At 34.8% G+C, this 22,803-nt stretch overlaps 1 protein-coding gene across 2 annotated transcripts in view; it reads right to left on the minus strand.

Annotated features, from left to right (window-relative positions):
* Nucleotides 1-22,803, minus strand: part of miple2 (midkine and pleiotrophin 2) — a 231,366-nt gene that overhangs the window by 173,506 nt on the left and 35,057 nt on the right. For both annotated transcript variants that reach the window (XR_011397080.1, XR_011397081.1), the window contains exons 5-6: nt 6,320-6,499; nt 65-1,675 (exon numbers count right to left, since the gene is read on the minus strand). The gene's annotated coding sequence lies outside the window, so the exon portion shown is untranslated. The remainder of the gene's footprint in view (nt 1-64; nt 1,676-6,319; nt 6,500-22,803) is intronic.

The following is a 22,803-nucleotide window of genomic DNA, read 5'->3' on the forward strand; positions in this document are numbered from 1 at the left end:
TAAAAATTGCAAAGAATACTACAAATAAAAATATAAAAAATGATTAACAAAAAATTAAACTCACCAAAATTATATGAATTTTTTCAGTGTATAAAGTTGAAGCAGCCATTTTATTGTAAGTAAAAGGAGAAATAAATTTGTTGCAGCTTTCAAGTCACAAAAATGTTGTTGTAAATAATACCTTTGTGCGCGAAAAAATGGTTATCGTAATTTTTTTTGAATATCTGAAGCTCCCACTGCTTTTATGCGTGTTTCCTGTTTGTTTGTAACGGTTTTTTAATTAGTTCTCTGTCAGCATAGAAATGCAAATATTTGTAATTTATTCACTATATTCGGTAAAATGGGGTTTTTCTTGGAAATTGTTTAATATTTAATTGTTTTCAACTTCTAGTTTACTTTTATAGTAAAATTTTTATTTCTATTTTTTTTGGATTTGGCTTTTTTTCTAAATTAATATCTTAATTTCTTTTTGTGTAAAACAAATATGTATAATTTAAATTTGTTTCATTTCATTTAATATTTTTCGTTTTTTGTTTATTTTTGTTGTTGTTTTACTTCCTCATAATGTATCGTATGTATATAAGTAATAATTCTTAATTTAAATGCATTTGCATTTTTACTTGCTTTCATGCATTTTTAAAATTTTAATTTACTTTTAGTTGTTTTAATTTTAATAAAATTTAAATTTACTCGCTCACGCTCGCTCTGTGAACTCGCCGCGCCTGCATGCAAAACCACAGCCACAGAGAGGCGACACACATTGCTGTGTGTGTGTGTGTGTGTGGTTCGAGTCCATCTCGTCGCGTTTCGTCTCGGCTGCCGATTTGGGTCCATTTGACTGCATTCTTACTTACGGCATGTGTGTATGTATGTATATAAGTTTACTTTCTCCTATTTTCATTTCAATAATTTTTAATTATTAATTTTTTTTGTTTTTGTTTTTGGTATGTAATTGCAACTCTTCTTGTTTTTTAGCAACTCTTAATGTATATATATATATGTATATATATATATATTTATGTATATATATATATTTGGTATATAAGTCTGTCTTTTAATTAAATTTTTTAAACTTATTAATGTGTTTTTGTTTTTTTTTCAGTATTTACTATTTTGTTGTAATCAAATTTTGGAGATCTCTATAAATAGTTTTGTGTTTTTTTTCGTTTTTAAGGGTTCACACTTTTATTAATTGTTTTTGTAATGACACTCTGCTGTAGCTATGTATTTATTGAGTAATTTTATATAACTTTTTAAGTCGGATTTAATTTAATTTAATTTTACCTTCTATTTTTTGCATTCATTTTCGTCTCTTGGTTTATATGTTTTTTTGTTATCTATTATTCGTTTTACTTCTTTGTTTTCTTGTATGTGTGGTTGTTGTTGTGGTTTTTTGTAAGAAGTCTGTCAGTTAGTAGTGTTTTTGTTATTGTTGTTTGTTTTTAAAAATGAATTGCTCTCTTCCCCTTTTTCCTCCGTTTTTGTGCATTCATTTTTGTTTATGTTGTTGTTGTTTGTGTTGGTGGTTCTTGCATGCGTTTTTTTTTGTTTGTGTTTTGCATTATGTTTCAATCAATTCAGTTGTTGTTTTTACTCTTATTTTGAATTCAAATTGAAACAATTCGCTGGGTTTTTAGTGTGTTGTTCTGGAATTAGGCGCGTGCTTTGCGTACACCTGCAATGGGAGAGAAAAGAAAGAGAGAGAGAGAATGAGAAAACTGTATTTCATTTGATAAAAGTACAGAAGAGAGAAAAAGAAAGAAATTATCCTTGAGAGCCAAGTGCTATAGAGATCTGAAATTTGACATTTGAAAGAAATAAGATTGATGCCCGGAAGCTCCAAGCTCTACTCGATCTAAAGCATTATTAGTACAGTTATTATTACAGGGCCTGGACAATTAAGACTTCGAGCTATATTTTATCGTAGTCGAGTAGTTTTACTTTTCAGAGAACTGAAATATTATATAGAATGCCATACTTAAGTAATCGTTCCCTTAAGATTTTATGTATGAAAGCTCTCAAAAACTGCTTACATTTCCAATGCAACATACGGTTAAGCCTGCGAAGCTTATGATTGATAATTAGTGGGCCTAGTCTCACACCTTTTACTATCTGATCAAAACTGAACCGGACGGCTCCATTTTAACTGTGATGATTTTTGAAGATGATAATAAATTGGTACAACTCTGTTGAAAATCTTACAGAAGTATTTTGGAGAGTCTACCATACCTACACCTGCTACCTAACACAAGTACTTGAAAGGCACAAAGCATTCAGTGAGCGTCGTGAAGTCATTGAAAACTTTTCACTTGCGAGTTTTTCATCCATCTCGACAAAACGTTATTGAAAATCGTCGCATTGACATCTGAGTAATAGCAGAGGATTTTAACATCTCTTATGGATCGACTTAAAACATTTCTGTTAATGTTTTTGACATAAAATATAAGACCTGAATCTTTTGCAAAAAACGACGTCACAGGTCGCAAAAGAGATGATTGACAACATAGCTGAGGACCCTATATTTATCAAATGCAACATTACTAGTGACGAGGCGTGGTTTTATGAATATGAGGATGAAATTGTCCAAAAATTAAGCGAAACCGAAACAAAAGAAATGAGCCGAAACCGAAAAAACCAAAATTCGCTAAAGGCACTGAGGGTCAACACAATTGAGGTTTATAACAACGCCTATTTTGAAGATGATAACAAATATAATGTAAATGAAACTGTAGTTTTTTTTGTCAGTCCGGTTCAAACTTGATCAGATGGTATAGATACTAAAACTATCTAAACATTGATCTCAGCTCTCTACCTACCTGCTCTACCTACCTCCATACATATCACACAGCTCGAAAATGGCAGAAGGTTTAACGAATTTCCTAAACAGCCACTTCGTCATTTCCTAAGAATATTTTGAGGTTAGTTCGTACGAAAGTGATATCACCTTTCAAGGCATAGTTCAAATTATGCTTAAAGGTCAACGGTAGAAAGCAACCCTTAATGAAAAAAAAATTGTTATAAATAGTATCCATCAATAGCGAGAGTTATAACACGATGACTTTTTCCCACGGAGTGTGATGAAATCGATGCGGACGATCTCTATTTTCAACAAGACGGTGCGTCGCCTAATGTTTCACGTATAAACATGGACATATTGCGTGCAAAGCTTAGCCAAGATCATGCGGCTTAACGCCACTAGTTTATTTTTTCTGATGATATGTTAAATCAAAGGTCATAACCAATTTTGACCAAATTTAAGTGTTTTATTTTAATTAATAATTTTTCACGTCGTTGTTGGTGGTAGACCGATTACACCGAACACCGTTTGCCTTAGTTTTGGTCTATGATATGACTTTCTATTTATACGAAATCTATCTTATTCTTAATAAGAGTTGATATAGGTATAACCCCAGAACTCCCGCGAAACTGAACAGATAATTTGCTCTAGCAAAGCAAACATTGTTAACTCCAATAACAGACCTCCAACCCTTTGTAATTACAATTCTAAACTCTAAACACACTTTTAAAACTTAATTTGTAAATATTTTTCCAAAACTAACTCCCTTTTGAAATGTTAAGGAATTCTGCGCGTCAAAGGTTCGACTGTTGGCTCTTTGCTGCCAGCCACACCTTAATGCGGAAAGCGAAAGTCAAAAACATCCGCGACAATTGCTATACATGCTCCCTTACGAAGTTTATGTTTCACAAGTTTATTTACCAAATACGCTGGCTATAACGGAACAAATATTTGAGAAAGGGCAGTATGAAAGTGGCAGAGTGTATGCTCAAGTTGAGTTGATTAATTTTTGGTGTGAGCGTGTTGATAAAAAAAGGGAATGCCAACAACGTTATACAAGCAATAAAAACCCGAAGTTCATGTTGATTAGGGAAAACGCGGCAGGGATTCAGACGAAGCTTGTAAAACGGTAAAAAGCATTAAAGGACAGCGCAATATTGCCCGCTGTTACTTAATAATGCAAAATTGTTCGTGGAAATAACACAGATAGACAGCGTTCAATTAAATTGTAAATTTATTTCTCCATTTTTTCGTACAAAGAATCATAAGAATGAACGCTCCCAGGAAACTCCAGTCATGTTGTGGGAAGTATGGGGTAATTACAAAAAAAAAAAAATAATAATAATAATAAAATATGACAAAGTGTAATCGAAGCTCAGTTGGGTGTACCTTTGGCTAGACAATGTTTGATAAAGAAAATACAAATAAAAGCGCCATGGGGGTTTCACTCCGTGAATTTTACTGTCTGGCTTTTCTTAAACGAGTTCAACGCTGGAATGACTTTATATTAGTTATTAATTTGAGGGATAGAGTGATGATTTACTAAATACTATTAAATAATATGCGACTATAAAAATGTTATATTATATTTATAACATGAACGTAACAACCACAAGGAAACGTCGGAGACCATATCAAATCTATATATAAATGATCAGCGTGACGAGCTGAGTCGAGTTAGACATGTTGGTCTGTCTGTTGGTCTGACCGTTTGTCTTTATATATGCCATCTCGTCCTTCAATTTTTGAGATATCGATCTGAAATTTTGCACATGTCCTGTCCTCCCCAAAAATCTGTTCACTAACTTTCGATTTCCTTGTAAAATAAATATTTTCTTGAGAATCATGTTTACCATAACTTTCTTAATACTACACAGGGACACTCCCACTTTTCAGAGAAATATTATGGGTCCCACAATTTTCATCTACTGAATAGTAGGAAATAATTATTCAAGATTCAAAATACTCTACTCGGTAAAAAAATATCTTTTGTGGTCTTTCCGTAGCAGTTATTCTGATTCACTTTACTATTAAGACTATAATAATCAACGATGTCATAACATTCTAAGTCTCAGAAACACGCCGTTAGATAATTAAGATAAACTAGTTTTGTGAGTTTTGAGTCCCATAAAAACAATATTCCGAACGCAATTCGTTCATTTTTTGTATATAGGTATATACAATTATTATTTTTTGACAACGCTTGGTCTCATGTTGCAAGACACAGCAGATGGAAAGTTTTTCTTCACCCGCCTTATAGCCCAGACCTTGTTTCTTCTGACTACTATTTGTTCCGGGCAATGCAGTACGCTCTCACTGGAATACGGTTCACAACAGCATATACAAAATTCGCTAAATTCATTCTTGGCCGCCAAGCCGGCGCAATTATTTTGGGATGGAATCTATAATTTATTAGAAGGATGGGAAAATCTTATAGCTTCAGATGGCCAACACTTTGAATAATACTTTTGTACACGTTTTTTTTAAATAAACGTTCAAATTAAAACCAACAAAAAATACACGAATACACATTTAAAATAAACTCTCTATGTATATGAACCAAATATCTTCTGCCTGTGGTTTTTCATTCTCAACTTATTTTAGATCTAATCAGCTACTGTAAACTCCACCAGCTACCCACTTACGTATATAAACCCATATGTTTATTAATGCTGAAGCAGACATATCCCTAAGAGAATTGGAAAGGACATTTGCTTTGCGGTCAAAGGATAATAATTTACATCGCTGCTTATGGTCAGAATTGCATAGAATTAGTTAATTTAAATTGGTAATTAATTTGAGCAAATCGAAACCGGAGCACTAACACATATTGAACGGATGGCACAGAAATTTATTAGTGAGACATTGCTTGTTGCTCTTTGTTGGCTGAGAGATTAATTGAAGTAGAGGTTATGGGTATATACTCGTGCTCAGAATACAACTATTGTATTTGTATTCTCATATGAGTAATGGGTTATAATATTGTCCTTTGTGACATTCATAGAAATAAGTGTGAGAAATGAAATTTGTCTGGAATAGAGAGTCATAAAGGGTTTAATGAGGTCAGTTAAAACTTAGTACGCTCATAGCATCGTGTGATATTCTCTCCGTAGAGCTTAGAGTTCTTTAAGCTCAAGGTCAACGATACAACTTAAATAGCAGATCAGGGAGTGCAGCTCTAAGGTTGATGTCTCAAAATAGTCTGGGGCATTAAAGTCTAAACATGTATAGATAGGGGTTAGTGATACTTCTACGACCCTTTTTCCACCACTATAGTACACAATATCCCATTTTAAAATGGAAAACAATTGGTTGTACTAGGCTATTATGGGTTCATATTGATCCGATGTATGAATGATGCCGCAAAAAGGCGCTGAGATTTCATTTTTTAACAAAAATCGAAATTTCATACCAACAATCTAGCGCTTGAGGGTTTGACCACCGACTTCTCATATAAAAAAAATGTGTCACAGGTTCATTCCTAACATATATATTACTCATAAATCATATTTACACACTCACCTTTATCCTTATTCTTACGCTGCTCCTTGGCGCTCTTATCCTTGGACTTGCCGGGTTTGCAATTCTTCTTAATGACACGTGTTGCTTCGCACGATGGATCGCTGGTCGCCTTTAATTTGTCAGCGCGTGTCATTTGACCGGTGGCACACTCAGACCAGGAACCCTTCTCATATCGGCAGGCTGCACGCATCATGGATTAATGCGAATCACATGTAAAGAAGAAGAGAAAAATAAAGGAATAAGCTCTTTGCATTATATCGCCAGGCGATGTAAGCGAGAGGAGATTAATTGGCATAATTATATACATTAATATAAACGAATGCTGCAGTAAAGATAAGCGCGTGTGAATCTAATTGATGGCATAAATTGGCATCTCCTTATTATTATACATATTTACATGAGTGTGTTTATGTGTCTGTGTTAGTCATTATCTAGGCAATTATACAAATGAATTTCAAGAAGAGTGCCGAGGCACTAATTGAATTCGAGCTAAGCTCCAGTATTGTATATTTGTATGTGTGCTTATATATATAATATATAATCATCATTGTCATTAGCACAGGCTACATTTCTTCGATTAACATTTTCCTTAACTGTCTCCACTCTATCATATAGACTAATATGAAACAAATTGGATTTATTATATTAATATATATTCCTTATATTGTATTCTATTGGATATGTAGCTTAGATAAAGTGATAAAGTATGTGGTTACTATCTAAATGGATTTAAATGCAGCATCATTGCCGATATGCAGTTGTGGGTATGAATTTGTCTTTCAATGTCGGAATATTGGTTCGAACCTGGTGCCTTCGAAGTGGCAGTGATCAAAATTTGAGATCAATGATCTGAAATCAAAACCACCTGCTTAAGCTTCGCGACAATCTTCTTATATCCTGGCTAAAAAACAATTAGCTGACTTGGAAATCAAAAAGGTCTTTACAAGGACAGAGCTTTGAGTAAGCTTGAAAGTAATCTAAACATCCACCAACTATGCTCGGCAATGCTTCTAACAATAAAAGGCAACCACACAGGCCAACATAATATGGAATGTTTTTGAAATGAAAAAAAAGAAAGCTCGCAAAAATTGCAGAAAAGCTCTAATCAAATGTCGAATTCGGGCTAAAGCTCCACCAGCAAACCATGATGAAGCTTGCAACTATAATGTGGAGCAATAGTGATTAAGTGGAATGCTAGTGAGAGTTCCGCCTTTCGGTACTTAGAAAATAGCATTTATTAACCAGTTTATCAAGGTTATCACTACTTCGAAGTTCGATAGAAAACTACAAATTATTAGCTCTGTTGGTTTTTCTCTAACCAGATATTTCTTGATTTGCATTATTAATTCTATTAATTGGGTTACATCCAAAATTATGTAAAGCACAAATTTTGTCGGAACTTGCCTTCGAGAGCTCCGCAAATTGCCTAAAAGAGATAATGGCTAGATAATCTTAAAGTAGAATTGTCCCTTATTTTCCTATTCCGTTACTTATTTTCGGAACTGCCATTAAAGAGGTATTTAATAATCTGGCTTGAGTAGACTTTTTTATATCAGTAAAACTATTAGCAGACCCGTCTATTTGGTGTCGGTAGTTAAATATTCTGATTTGTTTTGTCTACTTTTTATCCGTAGATTTCTTCCAACCATCTTTGTGTGATGAATTTTTGTGAAACGACTTTTCATTTCCGGCGTAGATCAGTAATCTTATATTAATGTTAATATGTTATTAGAATTTTATACGTATAGGTTCAGTGGTAAGAGAGAAAGTGAAAGTGTCGGAAAATTTAGCTATTAAGTACGATAGTCAACTAGCCCGTGAAGATCAGCAGTCGTCTAACAAGAATAAATATGGAATTTCTTGGATCAAGCTGTAAAATCAAGTACAAATTGATCTTTTGCAAATTTATGCATTTTCGAGGGTTAATACAGTTCAAAATCTAGAGATGAACAGCTTTCTGTTCTCTCCGATGCTCGGGCAGTACCATTTTAATATGGCAATGGCAAGACCTTTGTTCGAAAGTTTCGCTATCTCACGGAACTTCAGTCTAAATCATCTTTAAGGTATTGGCTTTGAAGACACCTTGCCAATGAACGGACGATCAATTTATTGATGGAACGATTAAAAGTTTGACTATGGATCAAGATGGATTTATTGGAACGAGGAAGGACGTATCTCTATACAAGGTTAGCAAAACGGATGCGAGAACTTTTAGATTCCTTTAAAAAGATGTCGAAGAATGATTAAAAGGACAGTAGCTTTCAGTTGAAGTGAGCTCAGCAAGCTTAAAGTTATGCTTTTGAGCGAAAACTTAATCGATAAAATTTGTTTTCTTTGATTAGGTTTGGCAACCTTTTATTTACGATGCGAAGGATTTGCTTGGCGATTTTTTTATGCAAAAAGTTTAACAACGAGTTTTCTGTATATTCTGTGTTTCCAATGAAATCACAGCTACGGAGTCGTGCGAAATGTTACAAAAGTGTTTTGTGGAGTTTATTTTAATAAGAACACAAGTATTTGAGTGGCAGAAAGCATTTAGTGAAGGTAGTGAAGTCATTGAGAACTTGGCTTAAGCGAGTCGTCCATTCACCTCTGGTTACGACGATATTATCGAAAAAGTTGAAGAAACAGTGCTTGAAAATCGCCGTGTTGGCATAAAAGAGATAGCATAGGATCTCAGCAAAGGATCTCAACACATTTTGGTTAATGTTCTGGGTATGAAGCGTGTGTATGCTAGACTTGTACCTACATTCATCGAGCGCATCATTGTTGGTAACGAGTCGTGGCTTCATGAATATAAGGCAGAAAGCATTCAACAATCTAGCGAATGGCGCTCCAAAAATGAGCCAAAACCAAAAAACTAAAATTTGCTGAAGAAAATGAGCGCCATTTTAGGCGAGGCTTATACTAAGTGTATGGAAAATTGTATTAAGCGTAGGCAGGCTTTGATTGGCTCAAGCACTTATTTTGAAGGCGATAATAAAGTTTTGTAAATATTAAACTATGTGAGAATGCAGCGTTTTTTTTTGCCAGTCCGAGCCATATTTGATCAGATGGTAAACTTTAGGAAGGTGCCAAATATATAGAATATACTAACGCTCAACTACTTCTAAAGGCTAGTTTATAGTCAACTTTACTGTACTCACTATCAAATAAATTTGTTTTCTGTTTTACTTCAAATTAACTCCTTCAAAGCTTCCATTAACCGTACTTCTCTTACAACTTTTTTAGTGCTCTTTAAAGCAACAATTTGTACTAAAATTAACTTTTTAAGACCACATTTGGAGCTCTTAAAAATAGTGAAACATTTTGCCATAACTGACCACAGGCTGTTTGGTCATACGAAATCCGGCTTCCCTTCACTCAACCACCACGCTTATCAATGTGAAGGATCTACAATAAACCACCGCAAAATAGACCATTTGTGACTACTTAAATGACCTGCAGGCGCAATAGCACATAAAATACAACAAAAACAATAGCAATGACAACGACAACAAATAAATGGAAATAAGCTCAGCAACAATGGCAAGAGGTAATATAAAATCGTTGGCTATTTGTGGCAGCCCAGTTTTTGACTATGGTCGTAAATTCATACGAACAACAATGTTACTACAAAATTGGCTGCTTCGCTGTGTGTGTGTGTTTGTGTGCGTAGCTGAGCGCATAAGCAAAAGTGCGCCTGATTGTGTAAGTAAATGAATACATATATGCACATATACATATGTATATACAGAGATGTGAGTCTATATTTGAATGTTTGCTGGAGCAATAAAATCTGAGCCCGAGTTCACGAGGAGTATGCTGTGAAATTAATGATGCATATGTGAGTGCGTCCGTGCGTGTATGCATTCGTGTCCTGTACGAGGCCGGAAGGGCATAACGGAAACGAGTTATAGTCGCCGTTAAAATGTTATCTCCAACATTGAAGTCGGTATGTGTGTAAACTCAGTATTTGTATGTTTACAGTACGAGTACGAGCGCAATTTGATGCGTCGCTTTTAGTAGACGCATATGCAACCGTGTTGCTGTCAACGATCAGCTGTTTACGGACACCTGTCAAAATAAAAGTATGCTTAAGAAATTTGAATTTTTTTTTTGGCGTTAGAAAACAAAAACTTTATCAAAGATGGAAGGTTACTAACGGGATTCATGGAAACTAAGTGTAGAGTTTCTAAGTTTCCAAAATCTTAAGGAGTAATATATTGAAATCCTCTATGCTCACACTAACGAAATTTTAATTACCGGTGGTTCTTAGTTCATCACATTGATCCAAGTCCACCTGACACGCACTTTTGCTACAAAGGATCATAGAAATAAAATCAGCTGAGCTAAAAGCTAAGCTTACTGATCTCATACGATCCTGCCACAAACTAACAAAAAATGCATTTTCTATAAGGAATCGAAAATCGAAAGTTTGGAAGTTGGTAAGTCCGTACAAAACTTTGAGCCGGGTTCGAAAGAGTTTTATTATTAAACGTGATCGATGAATGGGTCGAATAAATGTTAAAATATGGGTCGAGCAAAATTGTAGTTCACAGGGAACGCTGAGAAATCTGTGATTGCTCGACGATAAAATAATCTTCTGGTTAGGAAACGAAGACTGGTGTAAACTTCAAATGGTTGACTCTCTCACCGACACGTATTGTTTTGAGACGCTCGTCAAATTGAGTGGTGGATTTGAAGCATAAAGTTGTATGTTTGGACACGAAAAATATTTTTCTCCGACAAACTTAATAGAATGAGCCAAAGTTGTAGAGACATATTGTATGTATGTTATGTACATTTTATTCAGATATGGAGAGGACCCCCCTCTGTTTCTTCAACTAAATTTTTTTCGATTATACCAGGCCCGGATTTTTATCCGGTGACGTCTTTCTGAGAGAATACTGGAGGAATTTTATCTCCCGTTGTAATAACAACAATAGAAGGTACTATTATTGAAGTCAACTTTATGACCAAAGGGGCATTTCGCGCTACTTGATTTAATAATTAACGACGACTAATCAAATGCTTTATAATTGGAAGGGCTTCTTCTTTGAATATTTCTTATGCGAAAGACGGCCGAATTAGTAAACAAACAAAAGAAATGGCGGGAGAATGGCCGTGTGCCGCATAGACTGTAAATACTTTTACCAATAATATCCGGCTAGGGAGTCTTACTCATTGTAGCATATGATTCAGAACTTGCAACATCAGTCTGTCGTTTGATCTGATCGATACAGGGCGCTGAGGATATTAAAAATAAACCTGATTGTTGATTTTCCCTGACGAGCATTATTATACACTGAACAGGGTATATTCAGTTTTTTACGAAGAAATTTTAGAAAGAATCGTTATAGATTCTGTACATAATATATACTGTAAGTGATCGACCTCACATGCTGAATCGATTTAGCCATGTGAGTATACGCGAACGAGTCCCTCAGTTTTTGAAATATCGATTTGAAATTTTGCACACGTCTTTTCCTCGGCAAGAAGCGGCTAAATTGCTGGAACAAAAAATATCTGACCACTATAGGATATAGCTGCCTTACAAACTGATCGATGAAATTCAGTTCTGATATGGAAACTTTTTTATTTGTAAATGGTAAACATATAACAGCTTCGGTGCAGCCGAAGTTGACATGATTTTCTAGTTTTGGTTTGTTTTGGCGAGGAAATTGAGTGATATTTTTTTAAAGTGTTAAAAAGTGGAAAACTCCATATTCTACTAAGTCAAAGTTGTATAAATAAAACCCTAAAATAGGGTTCGCAGAAAAGTACGGAATATATTGTGGACTTTTCAAGCTACCCTCTTAATTTTGCGATCCTATGTTTACTGTAACTATGTGACGGCAGTTTCGGTAATAAAATTTAAACGAAATCCTGCCAATTTACATTTTACAATCTGTGTCGCCGAGCAACGTTATCAGTGACACTGAATGGCACGAGCGTTGGATAGGCATATGTGGCATGAATGAGCTGTAGCACACAAACAAACATACATACATACACGGGAGACAATGTAGATATATAGTAGGCCGACTGTGGTTAATGTGCGTGCCACACCCATGTGGGTCAGCTATAAAAAGTGGAATTGAGGGCTTGTGGAGCTCAAGGCACGGTCCACCAATATAAACTTATTTATAGTGTATATATGCATTAACATATATTTGTGCTATTGTTGTTTTTTTTTTTGTTCGAACGCAAGCTTATTGTGCATTTCATGCGTTATTGTGACCGTTAAGCGACTACTTTTATATATATTTATATATAAACATACATACACACATACTTATATACCCATGTATATATGTACATTAAACAACCTGTCTGTTGCTCTGTCCAACTGTCCGTCCATTTGAGTGCCGGTCAGCCAATTGGACAACAACATGTCAGTTTGTTCACGCGCGTTGCCAATGCAATTTGCTGCATTACTACTTGGCAGCTTGTTCGTTCGTTTCGGCCACATGTCTACGGGGGACATGCGAATTGTTGTTGTTGTTGTTGCAGCTGCTGGTGCCGCTGGCTCGTTGCAATTGTTATGTTAATGCAGACAAACGAGATAAGGCAAACGCACACACACACACACACGCACACACAAACTGTGCTGAAACCAATTAATATTTATGGATGTGTGGCAAATATATACATATATACACGTATGTAAATACATATATGTAAGTCTGTGGTGAGTGCATTTTCTGCTTAAAATACTATGATAGTTTGCAAAAGAATTAAATTCATGTTACTGCGCACCGAATTGGAAGAAGAAGTGCTTGTGTATATGCGTGTGCATGTGTGTGTTTAAAGTGGGGAAATCATGTTATTCTCTTGCAATTACCCACACGACCACAAGGACAATTAATGTCGACCAAAAAAACCAATCAAAGCACAATTCAGAGGTTGATTATATGCCTATATAAATGTACATATGTGGTTTTGCAAGGCTATCTTTAGACATATGAAAAATTAAAAGGTCGATTATGGTTTTAAGAACTTTAAATATTGGTAAAGCCGCTGACCACTCGCAATATCTTCCACAATTGGTAGATCAGCTCATTGTATTTCCTATTGCCGTAGTTTCCTTCTTATTTCCAGCTTTTCAAGTGTGAAATTAATAAAACAAAAAACTATTTTTTCATATACCGATATCTCATACATTTTTTGAGCAACAGTCTTTACCATACAATTTTAGCTTCTCAGTTCAATCAGTTTATCCTTAAGCGCGTTTTCCACTGCACTACTTTTTCCGAATTTTTTAAAGCGTTTATTTGGGGCCAAATGATCTGATAAACATAAACGTTTTCGTGTAGTTCTGTATAAAGTTCCCCATACAATAAAATACCAGGTTTTTTATCTAATAAAAGTTTTGAATTTTGGCAACCCAAAACGATCAAAGTTTTGTGTAAAATCTTCTTTAAATGCCGAAATTTTTGTTAAATTTTAATTTTTTTTTCGACCTTAAGTCATTGCACAAACAATAACTTCTATCGAGATTTTTTTTAGTTTCATTCACGGAGAAGGCCGGAATTACTGTTTCTAGCTATGCACGAATATGTTAATTCGAAAAATATTATATATTCGACCATATCAGTGAAGCTCGTGAAGTCATCAAATTCAAGTTCATACCCTTAAAAATAACATATGCTACTAAAGTTTCAAATTGTTATCTCGCATAGTTTTTGAGTAACAGCCATTTAAAGTGTAGTCGCTCAGTTTAATCAGCTTGATCAATATATGTTTGAGCACGGTTTTTCTCGAAACAGCCTTTTTCGAATTTGCTGCAGTGATAACTCGAAGACAAATAAGCCGATCATAAAGTGTTTTATACGTATGCTGTCAATAATTATACATACAATGACCGATCGGTTTTTGATCTGATCAAAAATCAAATTTTGGCCACCCAAAAACGACCAAAATTTGGGTTAAAATTAGATTTTGTTATAAAGGTCGCCAGTTTGTAAATTTTTTTTCGGGTCACTATTTTTGAAATAGTTTCAAATACTTAATAAGTAAAAAACATCGACCACAACGCAGACGAAAACTTATACTTTTGATGCTCGTTTTTTATAGAGTCCCAAATCGATATAGGCATATCATTAAAATCGGCGGAGTTATTTAAAAAAAAATCGGGAACCAATGGATCAGCAAAGAATATCATAAATATTATCCTTTAGTCGACACCAAAATTTTCTACTCCAAAAGGCCATCAAAATCAATTTTCATGTGGTGGGAAATAAAGTTTTGGACCGATTGGCAGAAATTAGTGCAATTAAATGCCTTCCTAAAGGCAACATCGAAGAAAAGTATAGCTGTGTCAGAAATTTTGTAAATAATTAAAATCAACTTAAGATGCAATGAAGGAAATATTAATATGATTTAAAAACAATCTGACATTTAGCAACAAAATTGTAGAGGTCCAACAACGGCGGATTTTATTTTCATTTTTTCCCTCAACTCTCTCTCTCTCTCTCTCTCTCTCTCTCGCTGTTATCACTTTTATTAATGCGACTCTATCGTTCTACCTTTTTTTGTTTTACAGGGCTCAGAAGTAAGTAATTGGCTGCTAGATTCTTCTAGATCATCCATCTTTTAATGTTTTTGCGAACCTGTAAACTCACATATACAATTATTTATTCTACTAGGATATTTTTGTTCTTGTACAAATTTGATTTTCACTGTTCATTAGCTACATTCACGTTTTTTTCTCTATCTCAAATTCTACTAAAATTAAACTGTTGTTATTTGCTTAAAAATTTGCTCAATTTGCTCGACGGGTCATCAAATTAATCATACCAGCACTGCAAAAAAATCAGAAAAAACTCAATGATCGCAACTTGTATTCAAATATTTCTAGGTCCGAATATAGAGCAGGCCACAGCAATGCATTCAAGCACAACCTCTTGGTCGCTGCATATACATTATATCATTATACCCTGAACAGGTTATATTAAGTTTGTGACAACCATTAAAATATATATACATCAATGATCAGGATGATGAGCTGAGTTGATTTAGCTATGTCCATCTCTATATATGCAAACTAGTCCCTCAGTTTTCGAGGTATCGATCTGAAAATATGCCTTTCTTTTTTTCCTGTTCTTTTCTTACTAAGAAGCTGCTCATATGTCGGAACGGCCGATATCGCATCACTATAGTATATAGCTGACATACAAACTGAACGAACGGAATCAAGTGCTTGTAAGGAATCTTTTGTATTTGTGAAGGGTATTATAGCGTTGGTGCAACCGAAGGTGACGTTTTTTCTTGTTTTGTTTTTTGTTGCAATTTTTTTTACTTTTTTATTACAGCATTTCCGTTATTTCGCATACATTTCTCAATGCTTGTTATACTGGCGCTGCGGTGCTAAAGCCTTAACCAACACAACGACAAGAGCTGCGAGTGTGTTTGTGTGGAAGATATTCATAAATATATACATCAATATCCATATATAGGTACGTAGGTACGTATGTGTGTGGCGATGTGGCAGTGGGAGTAAAACCGTTTATCATGGCTGTTAAATTTTTTATTGTTGCGAAATGTAAATTTTCTGTTCGCAGCGCACAAATTACCGCTCAATCTCCAGGATTTCGGTTGTTAATTTTTGTTAGCTATAAAACAACAACAACGAAAAACAATATGGTGTGGAAATAAAAGTAACATAACGGTCGGACAATACATGCATATCCCATCAGCGCTGTAACATTTTTTCCCACTAAAACGTCAGATTTTATTTTATTTATTTCTTTTATATGTATTTTTGGTGTTTTTGTATTTTTACTATCACCAAAAAAAAAAAAAATAACCTCGAACGTGTAGTTGAGAGTAATTATGAAAATATGCGAATATCTATGAGTGTGTGTGAGAAATGGCTTAATGAGTGTAGCGCTGCAGATATGAAGTCACCAATACAGTACAGCAAAGACAGACACACATTTGTATGGACTTGCATGACCGGAGTCCACATCTCAATTAAAGCATTTTTATGTTAAACCTTTAATTTTATTAACTACATAAGTCGAGTTGAGTTTTTTTCTTCGAAAAGAGTTTAAAAAACACCATAATGTAAGGCTTACATCTGGTCATTATGGAACCCAATGCGCTGATGACTTTATGTTGGTATTAATGATGAGAAAAATATTGGTTAGTATTTGAAGGGTTTTCCACGAGCAATTCAATTAATGGTTTAATACAGCAGTTGCAAACCTGGCACCTGGAGTTATTCTGATTTACAGAAGCTTTATGAGATGTTTGGTTACATGAAGTAAAATTAAGGTACACACATAGTGCGGAATGTTAATAAAAATATATTTTGTTTGCACATTTCGATAGCTTATACGATTACAAAAACCATACTAAAATTTATATTTAAATCGATATCTCAAATATTGTTTGAGCTACAGACTTCTAAGATATAGCCGCTTAGTTCAATCAGCTGCATCAGTTTAGTTTTTTTTAAACGCGTTCTTCTCAAAACTACATTTTTCAAATTTGCGACTCGAAAAAAAATTATGCACTCGATATAAAATTTTCTGCATCCTCTGTATATATATACTTCTTCATATAATAACCTACCAGCCAAAAATTTAAAATAAAATTAAACTTTTTTTAACGCCGCCATTTTGTTATTTTGATTAAAAAAAAAGACAGTGTGTTTGGGACAAAAAGAGCAAGTTTGTACCACATTTCGTGAAAAACAAAAAGGTTTGGACAAGCTAAAGTTAAAGATCCAAAAAACTTGTTTCATTTAATTTTTCACATACATTTTGAGGTTATGTGAAAAAAGTCTCTATACACAGGTTATAGATTTTTTCATTACTTACGACATTGTCATATAACGTTTTTCTATAGGACTATTAGTTTTGCCGGAAATCGAGATAAGCCGTTTTTAACCCTTAAAAAATCAACCATGCCCCTCCCCTTGCTTTTCCGCAGATTGTTCGTAAATTATATCTCCTTTAATGAGTCTCAACCTATTATGCATTTCTTTACTTTTTTTTAACATTTTCAAAAGCTTTTACACTAGTCTAAGAGTGAATTTATATTTTTCTTTTCAATTTATTATTGGAACTTACCATCTCTTGAGTTTAATGAAAACGTATTGATCTCTAGTATGCAGGAGTTCTTAAGGAATTCAAGACACAAGCGGATAGCTGTGGAATAATGCATGATCTTTCTTTTGCTGATTTCTTCAAACTAGGAATATGTTTCTCCATGTGGCATATTTAAGAAAAAAGTGTATAATATGAATATTCATTTCTCTTGGATCATTATGGTACCATTATATTTAAATAGGAAACATCAATGACAATCCTTGTTGATATACAACTGATCTACTCAGAGCATTCGAAACAGAATGTCCACAATCGGCACCAGTCTTTGCTCAGTTGTGAAGAGGCTGGCTTATTATTGGAGGTTATGAGATAGAAGATAGTGAAAGGTTCGACTAATTGATCGCCTCACAACGAATAAATACAGTGCGCCCTCTTCTTTTACAAGCATTTCTTTTATATACAATTTACACAAAAGGTAACCTTCAGTTATCTAAATTCTGTTCTTATAATTTTTAACACATCGTACAAATTTAGCTATAAGATATAAGATAGATAGATTCTCTACTTATACTTCTTACCTTGCCTTAAATGCTTCTCTTCCAGTTTTCAGAAGCCAACTTTAACTCCAAAATTTCTGCTTAAGAGATAATATCGGAATCATGAAGAAGCGTCGATTATTATTGAAAATTGAAATTGAGATAAGGTATTGCAGCATATTCCTTACGGAGATTTATGTTAAAGTTAAATCTCAAATAAAATCGCTGTGTAAAAGGTTCTTGGAATATGTGTTATAGGTGCTCAAGTAGTTGGAGTTCTATAAATGATTTTTATCGGAGGTTATCAGAACAAAATGGGGACTTTTAACAAAACTGAAATCCTTGAAGTCCATAAAATGCATTTAAATGGGTCAGAAAGTTAAATGAAATATTTATTTCGCGAAATTTGTTTTTATTTTTCTATTTCAAGTGGTTTCCTCCCTTTGGACCACTCAACAAATGTGCTTTGTAACAATTTTCGATTCGCGTAATTGATTGTACCTTGTAGCTTTCCGTACGATACTTCTTTCTATCCAACCAAACTTTTCTTTCAAAACTCAGCGTTTAAGTAATTTTGTAATTTCACCATTGTCAGCGAAAAAATATAAACTAACAAAAACAAGAAAAAGTACACTTAAAATGTGCCTCAAAGTATGTCAGCAAACTAACAAAGCGTAAAAGTTCGTTAGCATTGCACTTCAGGACGCAAAAGCAGGAGAGAAGGCGAACGAATGCAACTGCAAAGGAAATGAACAGAGTGACAGCGCAGAGAAACACTTTGGAAAAATAGAAGAAGAAGGAAGAAGCTGAAACCAAACAGGAAACACGAAAAGTGCAACTCAATGCAAGAATAAGCGAATTCGCGTGAGTTTCACAATGCGAAAGGATATAATGACGAAAATGGAAAAATAAAAAACAGTAAAAAAAATAATGAAGAAAAATGAAGAAGCACTGCTGCACTGAAGCTATAATACCCTTCAGAGATGCATTTTCTAAGGCACAAAAGGGTATAAAAAAATCTTTGTCTTAATTTTTTTTGGCCAGTTTCTACAGTAGCTATAAGCTATAGTGGCCGGATCTGAATAAGTTGCTCGGAGATTATAGCGTTGTCTTAGGTAATAGTCTGTACCAAATTTCGTGAAGATATCTTGATAAATAAAAACGTGTTCTATACAATGAATGCATTTTTAACGCTTAATTTGTATGGCAGCTATATGCTATAACTGGTCCGATCTGAACAATATTTATAATGGTACCGCTGACTTGGGAAATAATCCATGCCAAATTTCTTGCAGATATCAAATCAAAGAAAGAAGTTTTGCACAGAAGGACTTGCTTTTGATCGATCTGTTTGTATGGCAGCTATATGCTATAGTGATCCGATCTAAGCAATTTCTTTGGAGATTACATTATTGCTTTAGAAAATAACTCATGCGAAATTTCGTGAAGATATTACGTCAAATAAAAAAGTTTCCCATACAAGTACTAGATTCCGATTGTTCAGTTTGTATGGCAGCTATATGCTATAGTGGTCCGATATCGGCAATTACGACAAACGAGCAGCTTCTTGGGGAGAAAGGAACATGTGCAAAATTTCAGATCGATATCACAAAAACTGAGGAGCAAATTCGTATATATACAGACAGACGGAAATGCCTAAATGAACTCAGCTCGTCCGGTAAACCGTCTGATTTAAATTGACTACGACCAGTCCGGATCAAATTTATCTTAAGTTTATAGAGTCTCCCATGTTTCTTTCTATGTATTACAAACTTCGTGACAAACTTAATACACGCTGTTGAGGGTATAAAAATATATAAATGAAAACAACAAGAAATAAAGCAAATAAAAATTGCAGAAAAACGTAACTAGCAGTGAAATCAATAATAACTATGTTGAAAGCGCGAAAGAGCATTGACTGTGTGATTACACAAGTACTGTTATCTAAGTGTGTATGTATGTCTATGCGTGTGTTCGTGCCGCTGATGGAGGATGTGCTGCACAATCAGTGAAGCCAATAATAGCACAGCAGACAATAACAAATGCGAATGAAAGCTGAAAAAATTACCAACAACTGTATGAGCATGAGTATATATGGCATATATAGCTATGTATGTGTATATTTACGTATGTAAGTATGTATTAGTGCACGAGTGACTATCTAATGCATGTTGCAATCACATGTGAAAATGCGCAACAAGGCGTGCTAAATGTGCGGCAGCAGAGAAATTGACGGTAGCAAAAGCAGGATGCACACATATATGTACAACTATATTTTCGCATACATACAATACCGATCTATTGTAAAGTTTTGGCTAAGCGATTGTTCGCATGTCAGCGCAAAATTTGCTGACTGTAAAATAAAGGCAAAAGTTGTCAGAAAATTACTGTGTAACGGTAAAAAATGTGCTGTAAAATTGCTTTGTGCAAAAGTATTCGGTTGCATCGATTGTTATTATTGTTGTTGTTGCTATGTTTTGTGCTTTTGCCGCATTATGTCTGCAAAGCGAAGTGATAGGAAGCGATCAGAGTTCATCGCAATTATCCGTTAATATCCGATTGTTGTCGTCATAAATGCTTTGATGCGCTGCGCTGTCATTCGACTGGAGTGACATTACCGCTGCTGTCAATGATCGTTAAGTTAACTGTAATATGTGACACTGTATGTGGTGATAGGAATGAGAAATACTGAGGCTGAGTATTATTTGAAATTTTTCTAATATCTTAAAGAAAACCGAAGGAGCTAACATACCGTTATTAAGCTGTGATGTAACTTGCAATTTTGTGGGTTTTAAAAAACTATACTTCGGCAATCGGACATGACATATACGTTACTCATCTTACCTAGATGTATGACCCACTAACTTAGCCTCATACTACTTACATTATTTCCCAAACTGACTTTTGAGTCTGCAGCGCCCCTAAAATTTTTAGTAAATGCCTTAAAAAATTTTTGAAACCTACTTGAGCTCTTAATGTTGATAATAATCCGTGCTGCAAAAACGATTCATTTCCCATTTAAATAACATAAGGGTTTCGTACTTTTGCAATTAATTTTTTCTTTGCGAAGCCAGTTAATACATCGCTGCGGCATCGTATTATTTTTATAGGAAATTGAACGCTGTACAAAAACTTTTTTGTGACATTTTTCAAAAAAATCACTTGCGTCAAAGTTATTCACAGCCAAAGTTGAACTACTTTATGTATCAAGTATACTGTATTCATATAGTACACCATGTCGTATGAGTAACATAGAATTTATAAGGCACTTGCATAAATGCACAAGTCATTCTGAGTATAACTTTTAAACGGAAGATTTTATGAAAAACATTATTAAGAACTTTTTTATAGAGCAATAAATTTGGTATTAGAATATTACTTTTTAAAGCTGTAAATTTAATTTCTTAACGCAAAATAGCAAGAAATCGCATGTTATATACATGAGAAAATAAAATTAATTCAAGCACCGTCTAAATTAAAAATAAAGAGCTTGTTTACGTTGCACCCTTATTTTTAGGGCTAAAATTATAACTTCAGGGGGCGTTTGTAAAAAAAAAAATCAACTTGCGAAATAACGGACATCTTAATGCTCAAGCAAGTTAACGTTTGCACGTTATTTTTGAATACCCCTCACAAAGAAAAGAGTGAGCAAACAAGAACTTCATATTGATCGGTCAGTTTGTATTATATAACAGCTATATGCTATAGCGGTCCGCTCTGAATAATTCGTTCGAATATTGTTCCGTTGCTTTGGGCAATATTCTATGCCAAATTTCGTGAACGGCCGCTATACGATATGTGGATGCAATATCGGGGGTTCCGAAATGTCTGATGAGCTTGCTCGCTCAGCTGCGACTATCAAGCCGCTGAGACCAGAACCCATCTGCGCTTTGGCTTCACATATTATAATAGAATCGTTTCAGAAGAAGGAAAGGGCAGAGGGTATAACCTAAAGAGCTTTAAACAAATAATAAGCCAGCCTAGAGACAAATTCAGTCTCCTCGTCTCAATATACATCGGTCATTACCGGCTAAAGAGACACTTATCTAATATAGCCTTAGTCTCATTAGCAATGTGCCGATGTGGCATGGAGCCTTAAGCTCTGGAGCATCTGCTGCTAGAGTGCGTAGCAATTTTTAGTTGGACGAACAAGGCCCTACGTTCCACGTATCAACTCTCCAGCACCTAGCACGATTCTTTAATTTATAAGAGTGCTGGGTCTAAGTGAATTCTTGTGAAAGAAAGGAGGGCACAAATTACCATAGGTCGCAGTGCATACCTTAATAATTTTCCATTCCTCTTTTCCCCTCACGAGCCCGTTTATCTTAACAACGTTCCTGATGCTTTCTGCTATTTTACAGTTATTTTTAATTCTGAATTAACTATTAATATCCCCAAAACTTTCCTATTATGCCTAATTGTTAGTTACCGAGCACAGCTGCAACGTGGCCATTTTTATTACAAGTAGAACCACGAAAAAACACGTTCATCCAAGAACAAACACAAACACGCAAATGTACATTTTGACTTCTTGAATTTTCACGTCAACAGTTTCATGATAACTGGTCACTTTATTTTTCACGCGCTCTCGCCTACATTCACCCCCTATCTCACTCTCCACCACAATCTCTCTGAAGCTCTGCGCTTTGTCCAAGCATCAGCTTGACTTGCAACATTTGCTGCTACACGCTGTGCCACAGAAAATAATAAAAAGTAATTACGCGCCAGCGAGGCGCAATAATGATGATGCCGGTCGTGACGTCGGTAATTCGGCAGTGCAGATTGTCGAGAAGTTAATGGTGATGGCGTCAAGGCGCTCTCTCGCTCAAACAAACCAAAGCAATGGAAATGGCAATTGCAGCGGCTATAATGTCAGCGAAGCCAACAAAGTCAGCAATTATGTGTGTTG

Source organism: Bactrocera oleae, chromosome 6 (genome assembly GCF_042242935.1).
Source record: "Bactrocera oleae isolate idBacOlea1 chromosome 6, idBacOlea1, whole genome shotgun sequence".
Classification (NCBI taxonomy): domain Eukaryota; kingdom Metazoa; phylum Arthropoda; class Insecta; order Diptera; family Tephritidae; genus Bactrocera; species Bactrocera oleae.